Source organism: Montipora foliosa, chromosome 8, assembly GCF_036669935.1.
Source record: "Montipora foliosa isolate CH-2021 chromosome 8, ASM3666993v2, whole genome shotgun sequence".
Classification (NCBI taxonomy): Eukaryota; Metazoa; Cnidaria; class Anthozoa; order Scleractinia; family Acroporidae; genus Montipora; species Montipora foliosa.
The window spans coordinates 5,293,722-5,317,411 of record NC_090876.1 but is presented as its reverse complement, the minus strand read 5'-3'; the positions used below and the strand labels follow the sequence as shown (position 1 = coordinate 5,317,411).

At 39.2% G+C, this 23,690-nt stretch overlaps 1 protein-coding gene across 3 annotated transcripts in view; it reads right to left on the bottom strand.

The window, feature by feature from the left end:
- Positions 1–460: 460 nt before the first annotated feature.
- The window catches only part of LOC137968128 (neurexin-3b-like), a 44,879-nt gene continuing 21,649 nt past the window's right edge, over positions 461–23,690 (bottom strand). For all 3 annotated transcript variants that reach the window (XM_068814752.1, XM_068814753.1, XM_068814754.1), the window contains exon 6: positions 461–23,690. This exon is cut by the window's right edge and continues 786 nt beyond it. The gene's annotated coding sequence lies outside the window, so the exon portion shown is untranslated.

The window sequence follows — 23,690 nt, the reverse complement described above, 5'->3', positions numbered from 1 at the left end:
AAATGGAGAAATTGATGATCGTCAAAGCGACATGATGGCATGTAGATGGAAAGTAAATCCCAACGGAGTAACATAAGGAATTTACTCGGTGTCTTCCAGCGACTTTATTTAACGTCTTTAAAGTCTTTCAGCAATCATGAGTCGATTAACATGTCATTAGAAAGGAGCTGTAGAAATATAGCTACGGTTAACAAGAGCTTTTGACGGTTAACAGACTTCGCTCGCATTAACAAGCAATTGAAAGAGTCCTCTCCTTAAAAATGTTGCGTTAACCGCTGTTAACCGTTGAAACTTGCTTCAAACTTGCTGTTAATCGTGTAAACAGGTACGAAATCTTCAAGAAAGTCATATCAAATTATAATTTTACCAGAAACATCCACAGAATATCAATTTGAAGTAAATTTTCCTTCCTCGTTCGTGACATTTACGATCATCCGGTCGTTGAGTAAATAAATGATAATTGAGTTAGAGCATTCCATTTATTTGTAAGTGCGTTTCTCAGGCTTCTCAAAGGGTGCGTTTTACACCTTAAATCGAAACTGTTGAAGACATATAACATCTAATATTTTGTTCTGTAGCCTTATCCTCGGAATATTCTATTATCCATCAAGTCTGTTAGATTTTGATTGTTTCTACTGAGAATGTCATCAGTGTTCTAATCACACGGGTGGAAAATTGCTCGTATGTTTCTTTCCTCATGTTGAAGTTAATCGCCTCTCTGTGAAGTTTTAACTTCACTAAATGAAATAAATTTTCTGTAGGATTAATGTCCGGGCTTCTGGGCACTGGTTAGTATGTTTAATAGCTGAGAACCCCTGCGTTCCAACATATTTCGTTCAGAGACACAATTTTGACTGGGGTCTTCACCCAGAATCCATGACGGGGATGTTCCCGTTCTGGCCAGCATACACATGGCGTCATAGTTGTTCTCCACGAAGCAAGCAAACAACTCACCATTCATTTTTTCATACTGAGTGCACCGGAGGACTCCTTTTCCATAGATCTTGAAAAATAATAACTTTTATGACTCTCCCGCCGCTGCATACTTTAGCACCCTTTTCCGTGCCACTTCTATTAGGACCTTCACATTTGTTGCATCAATTTGGCCCTTGCGGTCCCCTTGCTAGGTCTACTAAATTGGTTTAGTGGTAGAAACTCACATTATGTAGATAGAGAGCTATGTTGTTTGGCCACACATCCTTTGGATACACAAACACTGCATAAGTTCGTCTTTTCGCCTCAATTACTCTCCGGAAAACCATACTTGCAGTGTAAGGACACACAATTCTTTCCTTTTGTGACGTCACTAATGAGGTTAATTACCTATTTTTCCTTACAAAACTATATCTCGAGTCACACTTACTGAACTGTTCCAAAATTGTTGCCCTGGTTTGAAAAACCACAGAACTAATGCTATTTCTTTAGGTTGTGCGATCTCAGACAATCTCGGACAAAACTGTTGAGACAGTGACACAATTTCACCTTCATTTTGACACACCCCTTCTTACTCCCCCCTTCCCACTCCCCCTCCCCCTCAGTCAATGTTGCTGAGTATTGCCATATGTTCTACAGTATATTTCCGACCAAGATAAGGCAACATTGAGTTTGGGGGGAGGGGAAAGGGTGGCTCTTAAGCTGAACGGTTGGATAAGTGGTTGGAGTACCAAAAAGGACACTTTGTCTCAACAGGTTTTGTCCGAGATTGTCTGTAACACGTTATGTTTCTAAAGCCGAAAAATGAGTAATTATTTGAAAAGATACATTTTTTGACAGGTTGCTAAGACATGTTTTAAGCATTGGAATTGTTGTCTTGAGCAAAATCTTATAGAGAGCTGCGGATTTTAATGTATCTTTTTGAAATGACTTCCGGTAGTCGCCGATTATTATATTTCTTGGCGCGATCTTTTATTACTTCTTGAGGGGCATGTTGTTCCTTTACCCGCACCAAAAACAAAGTTTGAACAAGACATTTCTATCGATATAGAGACAGACCAACATCTTTCACTCTAAAGGCCCCATAATGTTTGTTAAAAATGGAGAAATTGATGATCGTCAAAGCGACATGATGGCATGTAGATGGAAAGTAAATCCCAACGGAGTAACATAAGGAATTTACTCGGTGTCTTCCAGCGACTTTATTTAACGTCTTTAAAGTCTTTCAGCAATCATGAGTCGATTAACATGTCATTAGAAAGGAGCTGTAGAAATATAGCTACGGTTAACAAGAGCTTTTGACGGTTAACAGACTTCGCTCGCATTAACAAGCAATTGAAAGAGTCCTCTCCTTAAAAATGTTGCGTTAACCGCTGTTAACCGTTGAAACTTGCTTCAAACTTGCTGTTAATCGTGTAAACAGGTACGAAATCTTCAAGAAAGTCATATCAAATTATAATTTTACCAGAAACATCCACAGAATATCAATTTGAAGTAAATTTTCCTTCCTCGTTCGTGACATTTACGATCATCCGGTCGTTGAGTAAATAAATGATAATTGAGTTAGAGCATTCCATTTATTTGTAAGTGCGTTTCTCAGGCTTCTCAAAGGGTGCGTTTTACACCTTAAATCGAAACTGTTGAAGACATATAACATCTAATATTTTGTTCTGTAGCCTTATCCTCGGAATATTCTATTATCCATCAAGTCTGTTAGATTTTGATTGTTTCTACTGAGAATGTCATCAGTGTTCTAATCACACGGGTGGAAAATTGCTCGTATGTTTCTTTCCTCATGTTGAAGTTAATCGCCTCTCTGTGAAGTTTTAACTTCACTAAATGAAATAAATTTTCTGTAGGATTAATGTCCGGGCTTCTGGGCACTGGTTAGTATGTTTAATAGCTGAGAACCCCTGCGTTCCAACATATTTCGTTCAGAGACACAATTTTGACTGGGGTCTTCACCCAGAATCCATGACGGGGATGTTCCCGTTCTGGCCAGCATACACATGGCGTCATAGTTGTTCTCCACGAAGCAAGCAAACAACTCACCATTCATTTTTTCATACTGAGTGCACCGGAGGACTCCTTTTCCATAGATCTTGAAAAATAATAACTTTTATGACTCTCCCGCCGCTGCATACTTTAGCACCCTTTTCCGTGCCACTTCTATTAGGACCTTCACATTTGTTGCATCAATTTGGCCCTTGCGGTCCCCTTGCTAGGTCTACTAAATTGGTTTAGTGGTAGAAACTCACATTATGTAGATAGAGAGCTATGTTGTTTGGCCACACATCCTTTGGATACACAAACACTGCATAAGTTCGTCTTTTCGCCTCAATTACTCTCCGGAAAACCATACTTGCAGTGTAAGGACACACAATTCTTTCCTTTTGTGACGTCACTAATGAGGTTAATTACCTATTTTTCCTTACAAAACTATATCTCGAGTCACACTTACTGAACTGTTCCAAAATTGTTGCCCTGGTTTGAAAAACCACAGAACTAATGCTATTTCTTTAGGTTGTGCGATCTCAGACAATCTCGGACAAAACTGTTGAGACAGTGACACAATTTCACCTTCATTTTGACACACCCCTTCTTACTCCCCCCTTCCCACTCCCCCTCCCCCTCAGTCAATGTTGCTGAGTATTGCCATATGTTCTACAGTATATTTCCGACCAAGATAAGGCAACATTGAGTTTGGGGGGAGGGGAAAGGGTGGCTCTTAAGCTGAACGGTTGGATAAGTGGTTGGAGTACCAAAAAGGACACTTTGTCTCAACAGGTTTTGTCCGAGATTGTCTGTAACACGTTATGTTTCTAAAGCCGAAAAATGAGTAATTATTTGAAAAGATACATTTTTTGACAGGTTGCTAAGACATGTTTTAAGCATTGGAATTGTTGTCTTGAGCAAAATCTTATAGAGAGCTGCGGATTTTAATGTATCTTTTTGAAATGACTTCCGGTAGTCGCCGATTATTATATTTCTTGGCGCGATCTTTTATTACTTCTTGAGGGGCATGTTGTTCCTTTACCCGCACCAAAAACAAAGTTTGAACAAGACATTTCTATCGATATAGAGACAGACCAACATCTTTCACTCTAAAGGCCCCATAATGTTTGTTAAAAATGGAGAAATTGATGATCGTCAAAGCGACATGATGGCATGTAGATGGAAAGTAAATCCCAACGGAGTAACATAAGGAATTTACTCGGTGTCTTCCAGCGACTTTATTTAACGTCTTTAAAGTCTTTCAGCAATCATGAGTCGATTAACATGTCATTAGAAAGGAGCTGTAGAAATATAGCTACGGTTAACAAGAGCTTTTGACGGTTAACAGACTTCGCTCGCATTAACAAGCAATTGAAAGAGTCCTCTCCTTAAAAATGTTGCGTTAACCGCTGTTAACCGTTGAAACTTGCTTCAAACTTGCTGTTAATCGTGTAAACAGGTACGAAATCTTCAAGAAAGTCATATCAAATTATAATTTTACCAGAAACATCCACAGAATATCAATTTGAAGTAAATTTTCCTTCCTCGTTCGTGACATTTACGATCATCCGGTCGTTGAGTAAATAAATGATAATTGAGTTAGAGCATTCCATTTATTTGTAAGTGCGTTTCTCAGGCTTCTCAAAGGGTGCGTTTTACACCTTAAATCGAAACTGTTGAAGACATATAACATCTAATATTTTGTTCTGTAGCCTTATCCTCGGAATATTCTATTATCCATCAAGTCTGTTAGATTTTGATTGTTTCTACTGAGAATGTCATCAGTGTTCTAATCACACGGGTGGAAAATTGCTCGTATGTTTCTTTCCTCATGTTGAAGTTAATCGCCTCTCTGTGAAGTTTTAACTTCACTAAATGAAATAAATTTTCTGTAGGATTAATGTCCGGGCTTCTGGGCACTGGTTAGTATGTTTAATAGCTGAGAACCCCTGCGTTCCAACATATTTCGTTCAGAGACACAATTTTGACTGGGGTCTTCACCCAGAATCCATGACGGGGATGTTCCCGTTCTGGCCAGCATACACATGGCGTCATAGTTGTTCTCCACGAAGCAAGCAAACAACTCACCATTCATTTTTTCATACTGAGTGCACCGGAGGACTCCTTTTCCATAGATCTTGAAAAATAATAACTTTTATGACTCTCCCGCCGCTGCATACTTTAGCACCCTTTTCCGTGCCACTTCTATTAGGACCTTCACATTTGTTGCATCAATTTGGCCCTTGCGGTCCCCTTGCTAGGTCTACTAAATTGGTTTAGTGGTAGAAACTCACATTATGTAGATAGAGAGCTATGTTGTTTGGCCACACATCCTTTGGATACACAAACACTGCATAAGTTCGTCTTTTCGCCTCAATTACTCTCCGGAAAACCATACTTGCAGTGTAAGGACACACAATTCTTTCCTTTTGTGACGTCACTAATGAGGTTAATTACCTATTTTTCCTTACAAAACTATATCTCGAGTCACACTTACTGAACTGTTCCAAAATTGTTGCCCTGGTTTGAAAAACCACAGAACTAATGCTATTTCTTTAGGTTGTGCGATCTCAGACAATCTCGGACAAAACTGTTGAGACAGTGACACAATTTCACCTTCATTTTGACACACCCCTTCTTACTCCCCCCTTCCCACTCCCCCTCCCCCTCAGTCAATGTTGCTGAGTATTGCCATATGTTCTACAGTATATTTCCGACCAAGATAAGGCAACATTGAGTTTGGGGGGAGGGGAAAGGGTGGCTCTTAAGCTGAACGGTTGGATAAGTGGTTGGAGTACCAAAAAGGACACTTTGTCTCAACAGGTTTTGTCCGAGATTGTCTGTAACACGTTATGTTTCTAAAGCCGAAAAATGAGTAATTATTTGAAAAGATACATTTTTTGACAGGTTGCTAAGACATGTTTTAAGCATTGGAATTGTTGTCTTGAGCAAAATCTTATAGAGAGCTGCGGATTTTAATGTATCTTTTTGAAATGACTTCCGGTAGTCGCCGATTATTATATTTCTTGGCGCGATCTTTTATTACTTCTTGAGGGGCATGTTGTTCCTTTACCCGCACCAAAAACAAAGTTTGAACAAGACATTTCTATCGATATAGAGACAGACCAACATCTTTCACTCTAAAGGCCCCATAATGTTTGTTAAAAATGGAGAAATTGATGATCGTCAAAGCGACATGATGGCATGTAGATGGAAAGTAAATCCCAACGGAGTAACATAAGGAATTTACTCGGTGTCTTCCAGCGACTTTATTTAACGTCTTTAAAGTCTTTCAGCAATCATGAGTCGATTAACATGTCATTAGAAAGGAGCTGTAGAAATATAGCTACGGTTAACAAGAGCTTTTGACGGTTAACAGACTTCGCTCGCATTAACAAGCAATTGAAAGAGTCCTCTCCTTAAAAATGTTGCGTTAACCGCTGTTAACCGTTGAAACTTGCTTCAAACTTGCTGTTAATCGTGTAAACAGGTACGAAATCTTCAAGAAAGTCATATCAAATTATAATTTTACCAGAAACATCCACAGAATATCAATTTGAAGTAAATTTTCCTTCCTCGTTCGTGACATTTACGATCATCCGGTCGTTGAGTAAATAAATGATAATTGAGTTAGAGCATTCCATTTATTTGTAAGTGCGTTTCTCAGGCTTCTCAAAGGGTGCGTTTTACACCTTAAATCGAAACTGTTGAAGACATATAACATCTAATATTTTGTTCTGTAGCCTTATCCTCGGAATATTCTATTATCCATCAAGTCTGTTAGATTTTGATTGTTTCTACTGAGAATGTCATCAGTGTTCTAATCACACGGGTGGAAAATTGCTCGTATGTTTCTTTCCTCATGTTGAAGTTAATCGCCTCTCTGTGAAGTTTTAACTTCACTAAATGAAATAAATTTTCTGTAGGATTAATGTCCGGGCTTCTGGGCACTGGTTAGTATGTTTAATAGCTGAGAACCCCTGCGTTCCAACATATTTCGTTCAGAGACACAATTTTGACTGGGGTCTTCACCCAGAATCCATGACGGGGATGTTCCCGTTCTGGCCAGCATACACATGGCGTCATAGTTGTTCTCCACGAAGCAAGCAAACAACTCACCATTCATTTTTTCATACTGAGTGCACCGGAGGACTCCTTTTCCATAGATCTTGAAAAATAATAACTTTTATGACTCTCCCGCCGCTGCATACTTTAGCACCCTTTTCCGTGCCACTTCTATTAGGACCTTCACATTTGTTGCATCAATTTGGCCCTTGCGGTCCCCTTGCTAGGTCTACTAAATTGGTTTAGTGGTAGAAACTCACATTATGTAGATAGAGAGCTATGTTGTTTGGCCACACATCCTTTGGATACACAAACACTGCATAAGTTCGTCTTTTCGCCTCAATTACTCTCCGGAAAACCATACTTGCAGTGTAAGGACACACAATTCTTTCCTTTTGTGACGTCACTAATGAGGTTAATTACCTATTTTTCCTTACAAAACTATATCTCGAGTCACACTTACTGAACTGTTCCAAAATTGTTGCCCTGGTTTGAAAAACCACAGAACTAATGCTATTTCTTTAGGTTGTGCGATCTCAGACAATCTCGGACAAAACTGTTGAGACAGTGACACAATTTCACCTTCATTTTGACACACCCCTTCTTACTCCCCCCTTCCCACTCCCCCTCCCCCTCAGTCAATGTTGCTGAGTATTGCCATATGTTCTACAGTATATTTCCGACCAAGATAAGGCAACATTGAGTTTGGGGGGAGGGGAAAGGGTGGCTCTTAAGCTGAACGGTTGGATAAGTGGTTGGAGTACCAAAAAGGACACTTTGTCTCAACAGGTTTTGTCCGAGATTGTCTGTAACACGTTATGTTTCTAAAGCCGAAAAATGAGTAATTATTTGAAAAGATACATTTTTTGACAGGTTGCTAAGACATGTTTTAAGCATTGGAATTGTTGTCTTGAGCAAAATCTTATAGAGAGCTGCGGATTTTAATGTATCTTTTTGAAATGACTTCCGGTAGTCGCCGATTATTATATTTCTTGGCGCGATCTTTTATTACTTCTTGAGGGGCATGTTGTTCCTTTACCCGCACCAAAAACAAAGTTTGAACAAGACATTTCTATCGATATAGAGACAGACCAACATCTTTCACTCTAAAGGCCCCATAATGTTTGTTAAAAATGGAGAAATTGATGATCGTCAAAGCGACATGATGGCATGTAGATGGAAAGTAAATCCCAACGGAGTAACATAAGGAATTTACTCGGTGTCTTCCAGCGACTTTATTTAACGTCTTTAAAGTCTTTCAGCAATCATGAGTCGATTAACATGTCATTAGAAAGGAGCTGTAGAAATATAGCTACGGTTAACAAGAGCTTTTGACGGTTAACAGACTTCGCTCGCATTAACAAGCAATTGAAAGAGTCCTCTCCTTAAAAATGTTGCGTTAACCGCTGTTAACCGTTGAAACTTGCTTCAAACTTGCTGTTAATCGTGTAAACAGGTACGAAATCTTCAAGAAAGTCATATCAAATTATAATTTTACCAGAAACATCCACAGAATATCAATTTGAAGTAAATTTTCCTTCCTCGTTCGTGACATTTACGATCATCCGGTCGTTGAGTAAATAAATGATAATTGAGTTAGAGCATTCCATTTATTTGTAAGTGCGTTTCTCAGGCTTCTCAAAGGGTGCGTTTTACACCTTAAATCGAAACTGTTGAAGACATATAACATCTAATATTTTGTTCTGTAGCCTTATCCTCGGAATATTCTATTATCCATCAAGTCTGTTAGATTTTGATTGTTTCTACTGAGAATGTCATCAGTGTTCTAATCACACGGGTGGAAAATTGCTCGTATGTTTCTTTCCTCATGTTGAAGTTAATCGCCTCTCTGTGAAGTTTTAACTTCACTAAATGAAATAAATTTTCTGTAGGATTAATGTCCGGGCTTCTGGGCACTGGTTAGTATGTTTAATAGCTGAGAACCCCTGCGTTCCAACATATTTCGTTCAGAGACACAATTTTGACTGGGGTCTTCACCCAGAATCCATGACGGGGATGTTCCCGTTCTGGCCAGCATACACATGGCGTCATAGTTGTTCTCCACGAAGCAAGCAAACAACTCACCATTCATTTTTTCATACTGAGTGCACCGGAGGACTCCTTTTCCATAGATCTTGAAAAATAATAACTTTTATGACTCTCCCGCCGCTGCATACTTTAGCACCCTTTTCCGTGCCACTTCTATTAGGACCTTCACATTTGTTGCATCAATTTGGCCCTTGCGGTCCCCTTGCTAGGTCTACTAAATTGGTTTAGTGGTAGAAACTCACATTATGTAGATAGAGAGCTATGTTGTTTGGCCACACATCCTTTGGATACACAAACACTGCATAAGTTCGTCTTTTCGCCTCAATTACTCTCCGGAAAACCATACTTGCAGTGTAAGGACACACAATTCTTTCCTTTTGTGACGTCACTAATGAGGTTAATTACCTATTTTTCCTTACAAAACTATATCTCGAGTCACACTTACTGAACTGTTCCAAAATTGTTGCCCTGGTTTGAAAAACCACAGAACTAATGCTATTTCTTTAGGTTGTGCGATCTCAGACAATCTCGGACAAAACTGTTGAGACAGTGACACAATTTCACCTTCATTTTGACACACCCCTTCTTACTCCCCCCTTCCCACTCCCCCTCCCCCTCAGTCAATGTTGCTGAGTATTGCCATATGTTCTACAGTATATTTCCGACCAAGATAAGGCAACATTGAGTTTGGGGGGAGGGGAAAGGGTGGCTCTTAAGCTGAACGGTTGGATAAGTGGTTGGAGTACCAAAAAGGACACTTTGTCTCAACAGGTTTTGTCCGAGATTGTCTGTAACACGTTATGTTTCTAAAGCCGAAAAATGAGTAATTATTTGAAAAGATACATTTTTTGACAGGTTGCTAAGACATGTTTTAAGCATTGGAATTGTTGTCTTGAGCAAAATCTTATAGAGAGCTGCGGATTTTAATGTATCTTTTTGAAATGACTTCCGGTAGTCGCCGATTATTATATTTCTTGGCGCGATCTTTTATTACTTCTTGAGGGGCATGTTGTTCCTTTACCCGCACCAAAAACAAAGTTTGAACAAGACATTTCTATCGATATAGAGACAGACCAACATCTTTCACTCTAAAGGCCCCATAATGTTTGTTAAAAATGGAGAAATTGATGATCGTCAAAGCGACATGATGGCATGTAGATGGAAAGTAAATCCCAACGGAGTAACATAAGGAATTTACTCGGTGTCTTCCAGCGACTTTATTTAACGTCTTTAAAGTCTTTCAGCAATCATGAGTCGATTAACATGTCATTAGAAAGGAGCTGTAGAAATATAGCTACGGTTAACAAGAGCTTTTGACGGTTAACAGACTTCGCTCGCATTAACAAGCAATTGAAAGAGTCCTCTCCTTAAAAATGTTGCGTTAACCGCTGTTAACCGTTGAAACTTGCTTCAAACTTGCTGTTAATCGTGTAAACAGGTACGAAATCTTCAAGAAAGTCATATCAAATTATAATTTTACCAGAAACATCCACAGAATATCAATTTGAAGTAAATTTTCCTTCCTCGTTCGTGACATTTACGATCATCCGGTCGTTGAGTAAATAAATGATAATTGAGTTAGAGCATTCCATTTATTTGTAAGTGCGTTTCTCAGGCTTCTCAAAGGGTGCGTTTTACACCTTAAATCGAAACTGTTGAAGACATATAACATCTAATATTTTGTTCTGTAGCCTTATCCTCGGAATATTCTATTATCCATCAAGTCTGTTAGATTTTGATTGTTTCTACTGAGAATGTCATCAGTGTTCTAATCACACGGGTGGAAAATTGCTCGTATGTTTCTTTCCTCATGTTGAAGTTAATCGCCTCTCTGTGAAGTTTTAACTTCACTAAATGAAATAAATTTTCTGTAGGATTAATGTCCGGGCTTCTGGGCACTGGTTAGTATGTTTAATAGCTGAGAACCCCTGCGTTCCAACATATTTCGTTCAGAGACACAATTTTGACTGGGGTCTTCACCCAGAATCCATGACGGGGATGTTCCCGTTCTGGCCAGCATACACATGGCGTCATAGTTGTTCTCCACGAAGCAAGCAAACAACTCACCATTCATTTTTTCATACTGAGTGCACCGGAGGACTCCTTTTCCATAGATCTTGAAAAATAATAACTTTTATGACTCTCCCGCCGCTGCATACTTTAGCACCCTTTTCCGTGCCACTTCTATTAGGACCTTCACATTTGTTGCATCAATTTGGCCCTTGCGGTCCCCTTGCTAGGTCTACTAAATTGGTTTAGTGGTAGAAACTCACATTATGTAGATAGAGAGCTATGTTGTTTGGCCACACATCCTTTGGATACACAAACACTGCATAAGTTCGTCTTTTCGCCTCAATTACTCTCCGGAAAACCATACTTGCAGTGTAAGGACACACAATTCTTTCCTTTTGTGACGTCACTAATGAGGTTAATTACCTATTTTTCCTTACAAAACTATATCTCGAGTCACACTTACTGAACTGTTCCAAAATTGTTGCCCTGGTTTGAAAAACCACAGAACTAATGCTATTTCTTTAGGTTGTGCGATCTCAGACAATCTCGGACAAAACTGTTGAGACAGTGACACAATTTCACCTTCATTTTGACACACCCCTTCTTACTCCCCCCTTCCCACTCCCCCTCCCCCTCAGTCAATGTTGCTGAGTATTGCCATATGTTCTACAGTATATTTCCGACCAAGATAAGGCAACATTGAGTTTGGGGGGAGGGGAAAGGGTGGCTCTTAAGCTGAACGGTTGGATAAGTGGTTGGAGTACCAAAAAGGACACTTTGTCTCAACAGGTTTTGTCCGAGATTGTCTGTAACACGTTATGTTTCTAAAGCCGAAAAATGAGTAATTATTTGAAAAGATACATTTTTTGACAGGTTGCTAAGACATGTTTTAAGCATTGGAATTGTTGTCTTGAGCAAAATCTTATAGAGAGCTGCGGATTTTAATGTATCTTTTTGAAATGACTTCCGGTAGTCGCCGATTATTATATTTCTTGGCGCGATCTTTTATTACTTCTTGAGGGGCATGTTGTTCCTTTACCCGCACCAAAAACAAAGTTTGAACAAGACATTTCTATCGATATAGAGACAGACCAACATCTTTCACTCTAAAGGCCCCATAATGTTTGTTAAAAATGGAGAAATTGATGATCGTCAAAGCGACATGATGGCATGTAGATGGAAAGTAAATCCCAACGGAGTAACATAAGGAATTTACTCGGTGTCTTCCAGCGACTTTATTTAACGTCTTTAAAGTCTTTCAGCAATCATGAGTCGATTAACATGTCATTAGAAAGGAGCTGTAGAAATATAGCTACGGTTAACAAGAGCTTTTGACGGTTAACAGACTTCGCTCGCATTAACAAGCAATTGAAAGAGTCCTCTCCTTAAAAATGTTGCGTTAACCGCTGTTAACCGTTGAAACTTGCTTCAAACTTGCTGTTAATCGTGTAAACAGGTACGAAATCTTCAAGAAAGTCATATCAAATTATAATTTTACCAGAAACATCCACAGAATATCAATTTGAAGTAAATTTTCCTTCCTCGTTCGTGACATTTACGATCATCCGGTCGTTGAGTAAATAAATGATAATTGAGTTAGAGCATTCCATTTATTTGTAAGTGCGTTTCTCAGGCTTCTCAAAGGGTGCGTTTTACACCTTAAATCGAAACTGTTGAAGACATATAACATCTAATATTTTGTTCTGTAGCCTTATCCTCGGAATATTCTATTATCCATCAAGTCTGTTAGATTTTGATTGTTTCTACTGAGAATGTCATCAGTGTTCTAATCACACGGGTGGAAAATTGCTCGTATGTTTCTTTCCTCATGTTGAAGTTAATCGCCTCTCTGTGAAGTTTTAACTTCACTAAATGAAATAAATTTTCTGTAGGATTAATGTCCGGGCTTCTGGGCACTGGTTAGTATGTTTAATAGCTGAGAACCCCTGCGTTCCAACATATTTCGTTCAGAGACACAATTTTGACTGGGGTCTTCACCCAGAATCCATGACGGGGATGTTCCCGTTCTGGCCAGCATACACATGGCGTCATAGTTGTTCTCCACGAAGCAAGCAAACAACTCACCATTCATTTTTTCATACTGAGTGCACCGGAGGACTCCTTTTCCATAGATCTTGAAAAATAATAACTTTTATGACTCTCCCGCCGCTGCATACTTTAGCACCCTTTTCCGTGCCACTTCTATTAGGACCTTCACATTTGTTGCATCAATTTGGCCCTTGCGGTCCCCTTGCTAGGTCTACTAAATTGGTTTAGTGGTAGAAACTCACATTATGTAGATAGAGAGCTATGTTGTTTGGCCACACATCCTTTGGATACACAAACACTGCATAAGTTCGTCTTTTCGCCTCAATTACTCTCCGGAAAACCATACTTGCAGTGTAAGGACACACAATTCTTTCCTTTTGTGACGTCACTAATGAGGTTAATTACCTATTTTTCCTTACAAAACTATATCTCGAGTCACACTTACTGAACTGTTCCAAAATTGTTGCCCTGGTTTGAAAAACCACAGAACTAATGCTATTTCTTTAGGTTGTGCGATCTCAGACAATCTCGGACAAAACTGTTGAGACAGTGACACAATTTCACCTTCATTTTGACACACCCCTTCTTACTCCCCCCTTCCCACTCCCCCTCCCCCTCAGTCAATGTTGCTGAGTATTGCCATATGTTCTACAGTATATTTCCGACCAAGATAAGGCAACATTGAGTTTGGGGGGAGGGGAAAGGGTGGCTCTTAAGCTGAACGGTTGGATAAGTGGTTGGAGTACCAAAAAGGACACTTTGTCTCAACAGGTTTTGTCCGAGATTGTCTGTAACACGTTATGTTTCTAAAGCCGAAAAATGAGTAATTATTTGAAAAGATACATTTTTTGACAGGTTGCTAAGACATGTTTTAAGCATTGGAATTGTTGTCTTGAGCAAAATCTTATAGAGAGCTGCGGATTTTAATGTATCTTTTTGAAATGACTTCCGGTAGTCGCCGATTATTATATTTCTTGGCGCGATCTTTTATTACTTCTTGAGGGGCATGTTGTTCCTTTACCCGCACCAAAAACAAAGTTTGAACAAGACATTTCTATCGATATAGAGACAGACCAACATCTTTCACTCTAAAGGCCCCATAATGTTTGTTAAAAATGGAGAAATTGATGATCGTCAAAGCGACATGATGGCATGTAGATGGAAAGTAAATCCCAACGGAGTAACATAAGGAATTTACTCGGTGTCTTCCAGCGACTTTATTTAACGTCTTTAAAGTCTTTCAGCAATCATGAGTCGATTAACATGTCATTAGAAAGGAGCTGTAGAAATATAGCTACGGTTAACAAGAGCTTTTGACGGTTAACAGACTTCGCTCGCATTAACAAGCAATTGAAAGAGTCCTCTCCTTAAAAATGTTGCGTTAACCGCTGTTAACCGTTGAAACTTGCTTCAAACTTGCTGTTAATCGTGTAAACAGGTACGAAATCTTCAAGAAAGTCATATCAAATTATAATTTTACCAGAAACATCCACAGAATATCAATTTGAAGTAAATTTTCCTTCCTCGTTCGTGACATTTACGATCATCCGGTCGTTGAGTAAATAAATGATAATTGAGTTAGAGCATTCCATTTATTTGTAAGTGCGTTTCTCAGGCTTCTCAAAGGGTGCGTTTTACACCTTAAATCGAAACTGTTGAAGACATATAACATCTAATATTTTGTTCTGTAGCCTTATCCTCGGAATATTCTATTATCCATCAAGTCTGTTAGATTTTGATTGTTTCTACTGAGAATGTCATCAGTGTTCTAATCACACGGGTGGAAAATTGCTCGTATGTTTCTTTCCTCATGTTGAAGTTAATCGCCTCTCTGTGAAGTTTTAACTTCACTAAATGAAATAAATTTTCTGTAGGATTAATGTCCGGGCTTCTGGGCACTGGTTAGTATGTTTAATAGCTGAGAACCCCTGCGTTCCAACATATTTCGTTCAGAGACACAATTTTGACTGGGGTCTTCACCCAGAATCCATGACGGGGATGTTCCCGTTCTGGCCAGCATACACATGGCGTCATAGTTGTTCTCCACGAAGCAAGCAAACAACTCACCATTCATTTTTTCATACTGAGTGCACCGGAGGACTCCTTTTCCATAGATCTTGAAAAATAATAACTTTTATGACTCTCCCGCCGCTGCATACTTTAGCACCCTTTTCCGTGCCACTTCTATTAGGACCTTCACATTTGTTGCATCAATTTGGCCCTTGCGGTCCCCTTGCTAGGTCTACTAAATTGGTTTAGTGGTAGAAACTCACATTATGTAGATAGAGAGCTATGTTGTTTGGCCACACATCCTTTGGATACACAAACACTGCATAAGTTCGTCTTTTCGCCTCAATTACTCTCCGGAAAACCATACTTGCAGTGTAAGGACACACAATTCTTTCCTTTTGTGACGTCACTAATGAGGTTAATTACCTATTTTTCCTTACAAAACTATATCTCGAGTCACACTTACTGAACTGTTCCAAAATTGTTGCCCTGGTTTGAAAAACCACAGAACTAATGCTATTTCTTTAGGTTGTGCGATCTCAGACAATCTCGGACAAAACTGTTGAGACAGTGACACAATTTCACCTTCATTTTGACACACCCCTTCTTACTCCCCCCTTCCCACTCCCCCTCCCCCTCAGTCAATGTTGCTGAGTATTGCCATATGTTCTACAGTATATTTCCGACCAAGATAAGGCAACATTGAGTTTGGGGGGAGGGGAAAGGGTGGCTCTTAAGCTGAACGGTTGGATAAGTGGTTGGAGTACCAAAAAGGACACTTTGTCTCAACAGGTTTTGTCCGAGATTGTCTGTAACACGTTATGTTTCTAAAGCCGAAAAATGAGTAATTATTTGAAAAGATACATTTTTTGACAGGTTGCTAAGACATGTTTTAAGCATTGGAATTGTTGTCTTGAGCAAAATCTTATAGAGAGCTGCGGATTTTAATGTATCTTTTTGAAATGACTTCCGGTAGTCGCCGATTATTATATTTCTTGGCGCGATCTTTTATTACTTCTTGAGGGGCATGTTGTTCCTTTACCCGCACCAAAAACAAAGTTTGAACAAGACATTTCTATCGATATAGAGACAGACCAACATCTTTCACTCTAAAGGCCCCATAATGTTTGTTAAAAATGGAGAAATTGATGATCGTCAAAGCGACATGATGGCATGTAGATGGAAAGTAAATCCCAACGGAGTAACATAAGGAATTTACTCGGTGTCTTCCAGCGACTTTATTTAACGTCTTTAAAGTCTTTCAGCAATCATGAGTCGATTAACATGTCATTAGAAAGGAGCTGTAGAAATATAGCTACGGTTAACAAGAGCTTTTGACGGTTAACAGACTTCGCTCGCATTAACAAGCAATTGAAAGAGTCCTCTCCTTAAAAATGTTGCGTTAACCGCTGTTAACCGTTGAAACTTGCTTCAAACTTGCTGTTAATCGTGTAAACAGGTACGAAATCTTCAAGAAAGTCATATCAAATTATAATTTTACCAGAAACATCCACAGAATATCAATTTGAAGTAAATTTTCCTTCCTCGTTCGTGACATTTACGATCATCCGGTCGTTGAGTAAATAAATGATAATTGAGTTAGAGCATTCCATTTATTTGTAAGTGCGTTTCTCAGGCTTCTCAAAGGGTGCGTTTTACACCTTAAATCGAAACTGTTGAAGACATATAACATCTAATATTTTGTTCTGTAGCCTTATCCTCGGAATATTCTATTATCCATCAAGTCTGTTAGATTTTGATTGTTTCTACTGAGAATGTCATCAGTGTTCTAATCACACGGGTGGAAAATTGCTCGTATGTTTCTTTCCTCATGTTGAAGTTAATCGCCTCTCTGTGAAGTTTTAACTTCACTAAATGAAATAAATTTTCTGTAGGATTAATGTCCGGGCTTCTGGGCACTGGTTAGTATGTTTAATAGCTGAGAACCCCTGCGTTCCAACATATTTCGTTCAGAGACACAATTTTGACTGGGGTCTTCACCCAGAATCCATGACGGGGATGTTCCCGTTCTGGCCAGCATACACATGGCGTCATAGTTGTTCTCCACGAAGCAAGCAAACAACTCACCATTCATTTTTTCATACTGAGTGCACCGGAGGACTCCTTTTCCATAGATCTTGAAAAATAATAACTTTTATGACTCTCCCGCCGCTGCATACTTTAGCACCCTTTTCCGTGCCACTTCTATTAGGACCTTCACATTTGTTGCATCAATTTGGCCCTTGCGGTCCCCTTGCTAGGTCTACTAAATTGGTTTAGTGGTAGAAACTCACATTATGTAGATAGAGAGCTATGTTGTTTGGCCACACATCCTTTGGATACACAAACACTGCATAAGTTCGTCTTTTCGCTTCAATTACTCTCCGGAAAACCATACTTGCAGTGTAAGGACACACAATTCTTTCCTTTTGTGACGTCACTAATGAGGTTAATTACCTATTTTTCCTTACAAAACTATATCTCGAGTCACACTTACTGAACTGTTCCAAAATTGTTGCCCTGGTTTGAAAAACCACAGAACTAATGCTATTTCTTTAGGTTGTGCGATCTCAGACAATCTCGGACAAAACTGTTGAGACAGTGACACAATTTCACCTTCATTTTGACACACCCCTTCTTACTCCCCCCTTCCCACTCCCCCTCCCCCTCAGTCAATGTTGCTGAGTATTGCCATATGTTCTACAGTATATTTCCGACCAAGATAAGGCAACATTGAGTTTGGGGGGAGGGGAAAGGGTGGCTCTTAAGCTGAACGGTTGGATAAGTGGTTGGAGTACCAAAAAGGACACTTTGTCTCAACAGGTTTTGTCCGAGATTGTCTGTAACACGTTATGTTTCTAAAGCCGAAAAATGAGTAATTATTTGAAAAGATACATTTTTTGACAGGTTGCTAAGACATGTTTTAAGCATTGGAATTGTTGTCTTGAGCAAAATCTTATAGAGAGCTGCGGATTTTAATGTATCTTTTTGAAATGACTTCCGGTAGTCGCCGATTATTATATTTCTTGGCGCGATCTTTTATTACTTCTTGAGGGGCATGTTGTTCCTTTACCCGCACCAAAAACAAAGTTTGAACAAGACATTTCTATCGATATAGAGACAGACCAACATCTTTCACTCTAAAGGCCCCATAATGTTTGTTAAAAATGGAGAAATTGATGATCGTCAAAGCGACATGATGGCATGTAGATGGAAAGTAAATCCCAACGGAGTAACATAAGGAATTTACTCGGTGTCTTCCAGCGACTTTATTTAACGTCTTTAAAGTCTTTCAGCAATCATGAGTCGATTAACATGTCATTAGAAAGGAGCTGTAGAAATATAGCTACGGTTAACAAGAGCTTTTGACGGTTAACAGACTTCGCTCGCATTAACAAGCAATTGAAAGAGTCCTCTCCTTAAAAATGTTGCGTTAACCGCTGTTAACCGTTGAAACTTGCTTCAAACTTGCTGTTAATCGTGTAAACAGGTACGAAATCTTCAAGAAAGTCATATCAAATTATAATTTTACCAGAAACATCCACAGAATATCAATTTGAAGTAAATTTTCCTTCCTCGTTCGTGACATTTACGATCATCCGGTCGTTGAGTAAATAAATGATAATTGAGTTAGAGCATTCCATTTATTTGTAAGTGCGTTTCTCAGGCTTCTCAAAGGGTGCGTTTTACACCTTAAATCGAAACTGTTGAAGACATATAACATCTAATATTTTGTTCTGTAGCCTTATCCTCGGAATATTCTATTATCCATCAAGTCTGTTAGATTTTGATTGTTTCTACTGAGAATGTCATCAGTGTTCTAATCACACGGGTGGAAAATTGCTCGTATGTTTCTTTCCTCATGTTGAAGTTAATCGCCTCTCTGTGAAGTTTTAACTTCACTAAATGAAATAAATTTTCTGTAGGATTAATGTCCGGGCTTCTGGGCACTGGTTAGTATGTTTAATAGCTGAGAACCCCTGCGTTCCAACATATTTCGTTCAGAGACACAATTTTGACTGGGGTCTTCACCCAGAATCCATGACGGGGATGTTCCCGTTCTGGCCAGCATACACATGGCGTCATAGTTGTTCTCCACGAAGCAAGCAAACAACTCACCATTCATTTTTTCATACTGAGTGCACCGGAGGACTCCTTTTCCATAGATCTTGAAAAATAATAACTTTTATGACTCTCCCGCCGCTGCATACTTTAGCACCCTTTTCCGTGCCACTTCTATTAGGACCTTCACATTTGTTGCATCAATTTGGCCCTTGCGGTCCCCTTGCTAGGTCTACTAAATTGGTTTAGTGGTAGAAACTCACATTATGTAGATAGAGAGCTATGTTGTTTGGCCACACATCCTTTGGATACACAAACACTGCATAAGTTCGTCTTTTCGCTTCAATTACTCTCCGGAAAACCATACTTGCAGTGTAAGGACACACAATTCTTTCCTTTTGTGACGTCACTAATGAGGTTAATTACCTATTTTTCCTTACAAAACTATATCTCGAGTCACACTTACTGAACTGTTCCAAAATTGTTGCCCTGGTTTGAAAAACCACAGAACTAATGCTATTTCTTTAGGTTGTGCGATCTCAGACAATCTCGGACAAAACTGTTGAGACAGTGACACAATTTCACCTTCATTTTGACACACCCCTTCTTACTCCCCCCTTCCCACTCCCCCTCCCCCTCAGTCAATGTTGCTGAGTATTGCCATATGTTCTACAGTATATTTCCGACCAAGATAAGGCAACATTGAGTTTGGGGGGAGGGGAAAGGGTGGCTCTTAAGCTGAACGGTTGGATAAGTGGTTGGAGTACCAAAAAGGACACTTTGTCTCAACAGGTTTTGTCCGAGATTGTCTGTAACACGTTATGTTTCTAAAGCCGAAAAATGAGTAATTATTTGAAAAGATACATTTTTTGACAGGTTGCTAAGACATGTTTTAAGCATTGGAATTGTTGTCTTGAGCAAAATCTTATAGAGAGCTGCGGATTTTAATGTATCTTTTTGAAATGACTTCCGGTAGTCGCCGATTATTATATTTCTTGGCGCGATCTTTTATTACTTCTTGAGGGGCATGTTGTTCCTTTACCCGCACCAAAAACAAAGTTTGAACAAGACATTTCTATCGATATAGAGACAGACCAACATCTTTCACTCTAAAGGCCCCATAATGTTTGTTAAAAATGGAGAAATTGATGATCGTCAAAGCGACATGATGGCATGTAGATGGAAAGTAAATCCCAACGGAGTAACATAAGGAATTTACTCGGTGTCTTCCAGCGACTTTATTTAACGTCTTTAAAGTCTTTCAGCAATCATGAGTCGATTAACATGTCATTAGAAAGGAGCTGTAGAAATATAGCTACGGTTAACAAGAGCTTTTGACGGTTAACAGACTTCGCTCGCATTAACAAGCAATTGAAAGAGTCCTCTCCTTAAAAATGTTGCGTTAACCGCTGTTAACCGTTGAAACTTGCTTCAAACTTGCTGTTAATCGTGTAAACAGGTACGAAATCTTCAAGAAAGTCATATCAAATTATAATTTTACCAGAAACATCCACAGAATATCAATTTGAAGTAAATTTTCCTTCCTCGTTCGTGACATTTACGATCATCCGGTCGTTGAGTAAATAAATGATAATTGAGTTAGAGCATTCCATTTATTTGTAAGTGCGTTTCTCAGGCTTCTCAAAGGGTGCGTTTTACACCTTAAATCGAAACTGTTGAAGACATATAACATCTAATATTTTGTTCTGTAGCCTTATCCTCGGAATATTCTATTATCCATCAAGTCTGTTAGATTTTGATTGTTTCTACTGAGAATGTCATCAGTGTTCTAATCACACGGGTGGAAAATTGCTCGTATGTTTCTTTCCTCATGTTGAAGTTAATCGCCTCTCTGTGAAGTTTTAACTTCACTAAATGAAATAAATTTTCTGTAGGATTAATGTCCGGGCTTCTGGGCACTGGTTAGTATGTTTAATAGCTGAGAACCCCTGCGTTCCAACATATTTCGTTCAGAGACACAATTTTGACTGGGGTCTTCACCCAGAATCCATGACGGGGATGTTCCCGTTCTGGCCAGCATACACATGGCGTCATAGTTGTTCTCCACGAAGCAAGCAAACAACTCACCATTCATTTTTTCATACTGAGTGCACCGGAGGACTCCTTTTCCATAGATCTTGAAAAATAATAACTTTTATGACTCTCCCGCCGCTGCATACTTTAGCACCCTTTTCCGTGCCACTTCTATTAGGACCTTCACATTTGTTGCATCAATTTGGCCCTTGCGGTCCCCTTGCTAGGTCTACTAAATTGGTTTAGTGGTAGAAACTCACATTATGTAGATAGAGAGCTATGTTGTTTGGCCACACATCCTTTGGATACACAAACACTGCATAAGTTCGTCTTTTCGCTTCAATTACTCTCCGGAAAACCATACTTGCAGTGTAAGGACACACAATTCTTTCCTTTTGTGACGTCACTAATGAGGTTAATTACCTATTTTTCCTTACAAAACTATATCTCGAGTCACACTTACTGAACTGTTCCAAAATTGTTGCCCTGGTTTGAAAAACCACAGAACTAATGCTATTTCTTTAGGTTGTGCGATCTCAGACAATCTCGGACAAAACTGTTGAGACAGTGACACAATTTCACCTTCATTTTGACACACCCCTTCTTACTCCCCCCTTCCCACTCCCCCTCCCCCTCAGTCAATGTTGCTGAGTATTGCCATATGTTCTACAGTATATTTCCGACCAAGATAAGGCAACATTGAGTTTGGGGGGAGGGGAAAGGGTGGCTCTTAAGCTGAACGGTTGGATAAGTGGTTGGAGTACCAAAAAGGACACTTTGTCTCAACAGGTTTTGTCCGAGATTGTCTGTAACACGTTATGTTTCTAAAGCCGAAAAATGAGTAATTATTTGAAAAGATACATTTTTTGACAGGTTGCTAAGACATGTTTTAAGCATTGGAATTGTTGTCTTGAGCAAAATCTTATAGAGAGCTGCGGATTTTAATGTATCTTTTTGAAATGACTTCCGGTAGTCGCCGATTATTATATTTCTTGGCGCGATCTTTTATTACTTCTTGAGGGGCATGTTGTTCCTTTACCCGCACCAAAAACAAAGTTTGAACAAGACATTTCTATCGATATAGAGACAGACCAACATCTTTCACTCTAAAGGCCCCATAATGTTTGTTAAAAATGGAGAAATTGATGATCGTCAAAGCGACATGATGGCATGTAGATGGAAAGTAAATCCCAACGGAGTAACATAAGGAATTTACTCGGTGTCTTCCAGCGACTTTATTTAACGTCTTTAAAGTCTTTCAGCAATCATGAGTCGATTAACATGTCATTAGAAAGGAGCTGTAGAAATATAGCTACGGTTAACAAGAGCTTTTGACGGTTAACAGACTTCGCTCGCATTAACAAGCAATTGAAAGAGTCCTCTCCTTAAAATGTTGCGTTAACCGCTGTTAACCGTTGAAACTTGCTTCAAACTTGCTGTTAATCGTGTAAACAGGTACGAAATCTTCAAGAAAGTCATATCAAATTATAATTTTACCAGAAACATCCACAGAATATCAATTTGAAGTAAATTTTCCTTCCTCGTTCGTGACATTTACGATCATCCGGTCGTTGAGTAAATAAATGATAATTGAGTTAGAGCATTCCATTTATTTGTAAGTGCGTTTCTCAGGCTTCTCAAAGGGTGCGTTTTACACCTTAAATCGAAACTGTTGAAGACATATAACATCTAATATTTTGTTCTGTAGCCTTATCCTCGGAATATTCTATTATCCATCAAGTCTGTTAGATTTTGATTGTTTCTACTGAGAATGTCATCAGTGTTCTAATCACACGGGTGGAAAATTGCTCGTATGTTTCTTTCCTCATGTTGAAGTTAATCGCCTCTCTGTGAAGTTTTAACTTCACTAAATGAAATAAATTTTCTGTAGGATTAATGTCCGGGCTTCTGGGCACTGGTTAGTATGTTTAATAGCTGAGAACCCCTGCGTTCCAACATATTTCGTTCAGAGACACAATTTTGACTGGGGTCTTCACCCAGAATCCATGACGGGGATGTTCCCGTTCTGGCCAGCATACACATGGCGTCATAGTTGTTCTCCACGAAGCAAGCAAACAACTCACCATTCATTTTTTCATACTGAGTGCACCGGAGGACTCCTTTTCCATAGATCTTGAAAAATAATAACTTTTATGACTCTCCCGCCGCTGCATACTTTAGCACCCTTTTCCGTGCCACTTCTATTAGGACCTTCACATTTGTTGCATCAATTTGGCCCTTGCGGTCCCCTTGCTAGGTCTACTAAATTGGTTTAGTGGTAGAAACTCACATTATGTAGATAGAGAGCTATGTTGTTTGGCCACACATCCTTTGGATACACAAACACTGCATAAGTTCGTCTTTTCGCTTCAATTACTCTCCGGAAAACCATACTTGCAGTGTAAGGACACACAATTCTTTCCTTTTGTGACGTCACTAATGAGGTTAATTACCTATTTTTCCTTACAAAACTATATCTC